The following is a 9,465-nucleotide window of genomic DNA, read 5'->3' as shown; positions in this document are numbered from 1 at the left end:
GAGTTGTCTTTCCTCGTCTTCCTTACCCTTGATGTGTCTCGTTTCTCTTTAACTGAACTCTTTGTTGTGTTATGCCCCCCAGTTGAGGGGTCTTTGTTGTCTCATTTCTTTGAAACAATGCTTCGTTATGTTCTGAACCTTTGTCATCTGCAACTTTTAAGACGTGTTAGTCGTATTTTGGTAACATTATTATGGTAACATTATTATGGTAACCTTAGTATTGCATGAATATATGTAGACGTGTTGTATCTAGTTATTTGCACATTCGAGTTATCACAAGGTGCTAAGGTATTTTTAACCTTTGGTGGAACATTCATCATCCTACCCAAGTATCCTTTGGCCAGAAGGTACCGTGGTGGCGAGGGCTCCTACGTGGGAAATAATTTTCCTGTAACCCTACGCGTTCAGCGCGAAGGCTGCTTTACTTCGACAAAGTATCTCTATAGGGTATGTCTTACTTTTTATTATTGCCTCATGAACGGAGCTATCACTCCGAGGATCCGAGTATTGACACATGCGCAGTTGTGCCTTGCCTTGTCTCATCGTCAATTCTGACGGAGGGTGTCTATTCTAACCCAGTTTGTATTTAATCAAAATAGGCTTTTTTCTTAGCAAAAAGTTTCTTTCATTGATTAGTAAGGTTTATAATTCCTTTGATCAGGGATAGAACATGGTGGGTCGTTGCCCCTTCCCTTCTTCTCCTGAGTAATAACCATTCTCTTACGGGTAGTACTTCTTTAGGTACATTACATTCAAGGGGTGTTGTAATACTTCACCTTTGAGGTTCCTTAGGTAGTATGATCCTTTCCAGGCAACGTCGTGTATGATGTAGGACCCGTCTCATGTTGGAGCTAGTTTTCCCCACTTCTTCTTCCTCTGATATGGTGGTATCTTTCGTAGCACGTATTCTTCGACCACGAAGCTCCTTGGGATAACCCTTTTGTTGCATTCACGTGCTAGCCTTCGTTGATAGTTTACCATCTTTTGCAAAGCCACTTCTCGTCTTTCTTCGAGATCATCAAGCTTTTCCAGCATCAGGTCCGTCGTCGGGTTCTTTTCCCACGCCTCTGTTTTTGTTGTTGGCGGTATTATCTCCATTGGGATGATTGCTTCGACTCCGTAGGTTAGCAAAAACGGAGTTTCTCCCGTAGCCGCTCTTCTTGTAGTTCGGTAGTCCCATAGGACATTATGTAGTTGTTCACACCATCTTTTCTTGTATGCCCCCAGCTTCTTTTTTAAGTTCATCGTTATCGTCTTGTTAGTTGCCTCCGTTTGTCCATTGTTCTTAGGGTATGTCGGAGTGGACTTATTTTTCTGAATGTTGAAAGTGTTGAACAACATGTCTATGTTCTTTCCCTCCAACTTCTTTCCATTGTCAGAGACTATGGCGGATGGTATCCCGAACCTGCAGATGATTTGCTCAAACAAAAATTTAAAGACTTCTGTGTCTCTAATTCTTGCCAAAGCCCTTGCTTCCACCCACTTGGTGAAGTAGTACGAAGCCACGATAAGGTATTTTTTTTTTGATGTCCCCTCTATCAAAGGTCCAACAATATCAACCCCCCATTTGACGAACGACCATGGGCTGATAACTGAGTTGAGCTCCGTTGCTGGTGCTTTAATCTTCCTTGCAAAGCGTTGGCATCTTTCGCAGCGCTTAGCCATGTTCTTTGAGTCTTCGTCCATGTTTAGCCAATAATATACTTGCATCTTGGATTTGATCGCCAATGACCTTCTTCCGCTATGGTTGCCAGCTTCTTCGTTGTGTATATCATGTAGTATTTTTCTGCCTTAGGTTTGTGAGAGGCACCGCATCAGAGGTCCGAGAAATGACCTTCTGTACAGTATTCCATCACGTAGGTTGTACATTGCTGCCTTTGACTCAAGTTTCCGAGATTCTTTGACATCTGATGGTGAGGTACCTTTGTCAAGGTACTGGTGAATTGGGACTCTCCAATCATCTTCCGATTCGTCTTCGTTGCTTTCGGCCGACATGGACTGGTCTTCGTCAGCTTCGTTATCTGGTTCTTTTACCCCTTCGTCTTCTTTTTCCTTTTCTGCTTCCTTCATGGCCCGAGTTTGGACGACCAAGGTTTCCTCAACACCTGAGATTGGTCCTTCTATCGAAGGTTCATATATCCTCCCAATTTGCACGGAGGTGGTATTTTTGTCCCTCAACATTGATGATATGAATGCTAAGGCGTTTGCGTGCCTGTTGTCTTTCCGACAAACGTGTATGAATGTGACTTTGTTGATCTTTGACGCATGCTCCTGTGTTAATCTTAGGTACAAAGACAGTATTGGATCCATTGTTTGATATTTGAGTTCGATTTGTCTAATGACCAACTGTGAGTCACTAGTTAAGCGATCATCTGATAAGCCTATCTCATGTGCCAAGCGTAGGCCATGTATGACCCCCTCATACTCTGTGATGTTATTAGTGTATTGTTCGAATTCTAACTTGAATGCATAGATGAGTTGGTCTCCGGTAGGGGTTGTTATACAATCCCTATGCCTGCGCCTTCTCTGTTGGAGGAGCCATCTACGAATATCTCCCACCTTCGTGAATTCTGTGGTTCCAAGAGATCTTCTGGTTCCGTCTTATCTTCCTCCATTCATGGGATGTCGTCTATCTCTGCTTCGTTGTTGAGAGGTAGTTCCTTTAGGAAGTCTGCTAAGATTTGTGATTTCTCAGCTTTCCTTGTTTCGAAAATTGTGTGAAACTGTTTGATTATGGCGTTCCATTTCGCCACCCTTCCAATTTTCTCCGTGTTGTCGAGGATTTGACTTATATGAGCTTTTGTGAAGACTCGGATGGTATGTGCATCGAGATATATCATTAGCTTCTGTGTTGCCACTACTAAGGCGTATATGACTTGCTCCACCTTGGTATAGTTACGCTCCGCTGAACTGAGTGTCTTGCTGATGAAGTATACAGGCTTTTATCCTTGCCCCTGGCCTCGCACCAATACTGCGCTCACAGCGTAGCTTTTTGCTGCTAAGTATAAGGTGAGTATCTCACCTGGCTCCGGTTTCTACAGGATGGGTACTGATGCTAAGTACTCTTTGATCTTGTGAAAGGCTTGTTCACATTCTGTGGTCCATGTAAACATGTTTCCTTTCCTTAGCGTATCGAAAAATCCTTTGCATTTATTCGATGACCTTGCTATGAATCTTCCCATGAAAGCTAATATTTCATTTAGCTTTTGTACTCCTTTTAAAGTTTGTGGAGATGGCATCTTCATTATTTCTCTGACCCTTTCGGGGTATACTTCTATTCCTCGCTTAGTTACCAAGTATCCCAAGAATTTTCCTGAGGTTACTCCGAATGCGCATTTCTACGGGTTCACCTTCATGTGGAAATTTCTCATGGCATCGAATATTTCCCTTAGGTCTGACAGGTGGTTTTTTGCTTCTTTGCTCTTGACGAGCATATCGTCCACGTAAACCTCCAGTATCTTGCTTATCCATGGCTTAAAGATTTTGTCTACTAATCGTTGGTATGTTTCCCCGCGTTCTTTAGTCCAAAAGGCATCCTTGTATAGAAATACAATCCTCATGGGGTAAAGAACGCAGTATTCTCCTAATCTTCTTCTGCAAGGGCTATTTGGTTGTAGCCTGAGTATCCATCCATGAAGGATAGCCTCTGGTGGCCTTCGGTTGCATTGACCAGTTGGTCGATGTTTGGCAGTGGGTAGCTGTCCTTGGGGAACGCTTTGTTGAGATTGCTAAAGTCAATGCAAATGCGCACGCCTCTGTTCTTTTTTGGTACGATAACCATTTTAGATATCCACGTAGGATATTTGACTTCTCGTATGAATCCTGCTGCAAGTAGATTTTGCAACTCCTTTTCTACCGCTTCATGATAGATGTCTGCCACTCTGCGGATGCGTTGCTTGAATAGTGGCATTTCCGGTTTGAGCCGAAGGTGGTGTGAGACCAAATTCGGGTCATATCCTGGTATATCTTACATTGACCATGCGAAGACGTCTGCGTATTCTCTTAGTAACCTTTGTAGTTGCATCTCCTCTTCCTATTTAAGCAAGGTTCCAATGTTGAACACTTTCGGTTTTGTCTCCGTTCCGATGTTGATTTTCTTCGTTGGTTCCACCGGTGAGCAGGTTTGTTGTTGAGGTCGTTGAGGAGTGCTTTTCTGTAATTTTCATTTGGCGGAGACGTCTGCCCTTGAAGTGGCGGAGGTGCTTGTCTCTGGAACTGAGATGGCTTCGGGTACTGAGATGGCTCCGTCCTTCACCTCCTTAGTGTTTGCTTTGCGTCTTTTTCTTTCGTGTTGCTGGGTAGCGGCTTTTTCTTCATTGAGTCTGACCTCTGCTAGGTTGCATAGCCTTGCGTCTTGCTGGTCACCTTTGATTTCCATTTCACCCATGGGTGTAGGAAATCATAGGTATTGATGATATGTCGAAGTTGTTCCTCGTAATCTATGGACCCATAGCCTGCCCATGATTATATTGTAGGGCGAAGGTGCTTCCATCACGCAGAACCGTGTATTGGTTACTAAGGGCTCTGCATGTACTTGCAAGACAATTTCTCCCTTTGGTCTAGAGACTGCTCCATTGAAACCGTATATTGTGCAAGTAGAAGAATCCATCTTCTTCGTTGTCAAACACCCATGCGTAAGTAGGGTTCGTAAAACAGTACATTTAAAGAACTTTCCCCGTCAATAAGGACCTTCATAACGTTCCATCCGTGTATTGGAAGAGTTATCACTAGTGGATCGTTGTGCATTTCGACCTCCTGGTTGACGTCTTTTGTTGAGAATGTTAATGGCGTGGTTATCCATTGTTCCCAAGTGCTAGTAGGTGGTCCACTTAGCTTGAACACCTCATGGGATTCTAGCTTTTTTCTGTTTCGAGCTAACTCGAGGATATCTCCGAGCAGTTCTTCTTGACCTCCGGTGGAAAAGGTGATCATGTTGATGTATTTTCCATCCTGAGGTAATTCTACCCTTTTCTTCGGGGCCTCCTCAGTTTCGGCTGGCTGTAGCTGTACGTACTCCATGAATTTTCCTTCGTCTATGAATCTCTGGATCACGTTTCGTAAGTGGTAGCATGCATCAGTTGTATGCCTGTAGTATTGGTGGTAAGCACAATACTCCTTGGCCTCCTTCGTTTTGTCTGGCTGCTTTCCCCTAGTATTAGGGTAAGGAAAGCCCGGCTTTGCTCCCTCCTTATTGAGAATGTGAGAGAATGTTGTATTCAGCTTTGTGTAGATTTTATATACGAATTCTTATCTTCCTTTGCATGTTTTGCCATATCCGTATTTGGATCGTTCGTCTCGAGAGCTGGTCCTTCCCCCGGCTTCGTTTTGTCGCTTAGGTATCTCCGGAATTGGTTCCAGAGAGTTGGTACGTTGTGGAGTTGTTGTCTCTTTTGCTTGTGCCATGGGGTTGTCCTTCTGGATTTCTTTGAGTCTGATGTAGCGGTCTTGGACAACCCTGAGCTCTCCTTCGGAATCGAGGGCTCTGTTGTGAATCTCCACAAATATGGCTGAGGTTCTATCAAGTCCATACTTATAGCAGTTAATGCTAATTTCTGGATTGACCTTTCCAATTGCTTTGCACGTCTTTTGCCACCTGTCTGTGTACTGCATCAATGTTTCCCGGGGTCTGATAGCTAAAGAAAATAGCCTATCTAACCCTTCCTATGTTGATTTGTTGTACATGTTTGTCTCCAAAAATACCGTAGACAATTGCTCAAAAGAGTCAATTGAGTTTGCTGGTAAATTGTCATACCAGGTTAGTGCGGATCCCATTAAGCTTGCAAGGAAGTACCTACAAAGTACTACCTCATCTCTTTCCCAATGGGCAAGGACACGAGTGTAGTACCGTAGGTGGGATGCGGGATCTGAGGTACCATTGTATGCTTGGAACGTAGGTACCGGGCATTTCGGAGGGATGGGTTCCCTCAAAATACGAAAAGACAATGGGGATGTGGTTGCCTTTTGAAGCACTTCTTCTAACCTTGTACCTGCGTGGCCAGTTTTTATTCCTTTTATTTCCTTCCTCATTTTCTCCATCTGCTTCATAACCATGTTTAAATTGTGAGCGTCTCTGGAAAATGCTTCGTCGTAGTAGGATTGAGAGGGCTTGTATGTTGAATCCGTCTCGTCTGGATCGTGGTGCGCTCTCCTGGATCCCCTAGGTTGATTGGACTTTAGTGGGTTGAGATCCACCCTGCGTCTTCCTGAGATAGCTTCGTTTTCACGCCTCTTTGGTGAAGGGTGAGCTTAGGAGCCTTCGATCTGTATGTCCAGCATATCTTTGAGGTTCTGGTTCTCTTGGGCCATCTCATGCCTTGCATCCTCATGTTCCTTGTTAGGGAGTAGCAAGGCCGCTATTTGTGCCACCATTTGGTCTTCGTTGTGGATTCCACCACCCTGAGGAGTGCTATCAGCCGGATCCTCAGAGTTATCCGCTCCTTCTTCTATAAATGGTGCGTCTAGATCTATCTGGATTGGAGTTAGGTTTCCTAACCCTTGTCCCGCTGAACTAAGGTTCTGGGTAACCCTGCGTTGGACGCAGGTGGCTGCGTTGTGGTGGGATGCTCTGGTAATGGCATGTCGTAAAGCGGTTGAGCTCCTGATGTTTTCCCCATCCCTTCAGCAGGAACAGGTGATTTATTTGCAACCGTTCTTCTTGTTATTTCGCTTTGTCCGTCTTCTACTTCGGTTCTTTGATTCGCTTGAGACGGGTTTTGAGATCTCCCTCTGGTAAGTGCTGGTCGTGAGCTTGTTGGTACATCATTTGGTTTCTGCATGCCTTCGGCTTTTGCTATCCTGCGGTTACAGAAAGTTGACAAAATCTGCTACTTGGGTGCCTCCGTTAAAAGTAGCAATTAGTGCTCTGACACAGAAGACGGCTAAGCAGCTTTTTCAGAAAAAGGACTGAAATAATGTCTTTGAAAGACAGGTATTAAATGCTTATGACACCCTTGGAAAAAACAACCTTAAACGTTGAAAACCAATTAAAAAGGGGTGTCAGATCTTCGCAAAAAACAAGGTTATTAAATTCTTGAGAAGATCTTTCTTCCTCAAAATCTTCACTGAGATTCCTCTGTCAGTCAAAGGTTCTCAGATCTAAAAGATGCTTTGTTAGAAAAGGTTGTTTTAGTATAAAACAAAGATTTTAACGTTTTTTGAGTAGGTTTTTGTGAAAATTTTTGTAGATCTGTAACAAGGTACGTATTTAGAGGCTATGAACTCAAAGAACATACACCAATAACGGATGAACAAATCACTAGAAAGTGAGATTCATCGTTTTGGAACACAGATCCCTTCGTTTCAGAAGATACATAAGTTAAAGATAAAATTATGTCTAAACTCAAGCTTGTGAGCAAAACACGGTGGGCGTCAAACTGTGACTACTCGTTTTCCCGTAGTCTACGTAATGTATACATCTCAGAGAATCATATACTACGCAGTATTGATACCTCTGTTGAACTGATAATGCTAAGTAATAAAAGGTATTCAAGATCACAATAATAACAAAGAACACAAATATAATGTAAGAGCTTCTAAGTTATCATGAGACATGAAAGATTACGTGGTTCGACTTTCGTCTACGTCCACAGGGTAATGAGTGATTGTTTTGTATTAAGTATGGTGGTTACAAAGATCTTAAATGCTTCCCAAAGTAATAGAGAGAACTCAAGTTGAAGAATACTTAAGTTCTAAACATTAAAGAGGTATAAGCTTAAGACTAGATCTTCTCTCCTAGATATTGAATTCCCTTAGTTTGTTGGTGGGGCTTGGTATTTATAGCCCCTTCTGCTCCAGGTATATCTTTGCTGTCTTTGGGTCCATCGTCTGCTGATATACCTTTCGTACAAATTGTACCTTCGTTCGTCACTTGCCTTGTCTAGTCGAACCTTGTCATCTCAGCTGACCCACGTTCCTTCGGGAACTCCCCAACCTTAATATAGGTTGTACCTTCGTTCACCGCCAGCTTCTGCCAATCGGGTTCTGCCACATAGTTTATCTCCACGTGATCTGATTATGCGTGTAGATAAGAGATTTGTGCATTTAATGCCGATTAGATATCCCATCTACCTTTGTCCCTTTGCCAGTTGCCTCCTTGTAGACTAGGCTTTTACTCTTCTCATCTCGACCTTCGAGGCATCCTTTCTTGGGACGGGATAAAGTATATCTCCGAAGGTATCCTTTGTTACTCAGGATTCTCTGTATAGCGATGGCTACACAGTTAATCTTGTATGCGGCCACTAAGATCGTGACACGTGCTCCGCAGAATATTGGTATTCACAACATGTATGGTTAGGTTCCATTTGTATATTTGGTGGAATCTGGCATATCTTAACCAAACCCTTTGCATGGGCCTGTCGCGCCCTTGTATGGTCTGAGGAGGCTTATTTGTCTTATAGTTTAGCTGCTTTATCTGTCTTGTTGTTTTGTCTCGTACTATAAGCTAAAAGAAGATGTGACTGTCGAGCTTTGGCCAACCATAGAACCAAGAACGAAATTTAATATAATTTTTGGCATTTAAATTTTTATTTAATGAGGAATGATCCATTCACACTTTAAATCTCACACTATCTCACACTTTGGCAGCGACGGAAACAGGAATGAAGATCTAGGTAGGCTAAAACAATACATTGGGCTGAATATCAAATGTTAACGGTTTATATTTTCCCAGAAAAATTACCTTTGAAAAACTGGATTTTGGGTTGTACTTAGAATTTTGGGGGTGGCTGGACCCCCAATCCACCCCCTAATTACATCACTGCACTTTGGTTGCCGTTTTTTCTATAAAATTAAACGGTAACGGAATTGAAGTTAATATTTTAGGGATATGTTCTTCTCTCTTTCTTATTAAAAAAAGTGTTCCTCTCTCAAAGTTCTATGTTCCTGCCACAAAATGAGCACATTCTGAAACCTATAACACTACCATATACTACTACTTTGAAATCGGCGTTGATAATCAATGAATTTTCAACGGTTGAAATTAAGATTGGTTATAATGAAGTTTGGTATTTCAAAATGCCTTCATTTTTTATATGTATGTAGGACATTGTAAGACGAACGTAGCCCTAAATATTAACTTCAAATCATTACCGTTTAGTTTTATGGAAGAAAATGGTATCCAAAGTGTAAAATAGTGTGAGATAAGAAAGTGTGAGTGGATCTTTCTCTTATTTAATTCAATTTTGTTTAGTATACGCCAAATAAATTAGTTTAATTAAAACTACCTTAACATTCAAATGGAACTACCCATCCTTTTGCAAATCCATTTTGCATTACCTATATATTAGGAATTGCATCAACCTTGTAACAACTAATGATTCTCACAGTTTTGAGACTCAAGCAAATCAATAATCGATATATCATTTGAGGACTTATTCTCTTTTCCGGAAAAAAAAAAAAAAAAAAAAAACTACCCATCATCACCAAGGTTAAAAGAATGCTTCTTTTTCTTGGGTCCTGGTTTCCATT

Source organism: Papaver somniferum, chromosome 10, assembly GCF_003573695.1.
Source record: "Papaver somniferum cultivar HN1 chromosome 10, ASM357369v1, whole genome shotgun sequence".
NCBI lineage: Eukaryota > Viridiplantae > Streptophyta > Magnoliopsida > Ranunculales > Papaveraceae > Papaver > Papaver somniferum.
This window is presented reverse-complemented; position numbering follows the sequence as displayed.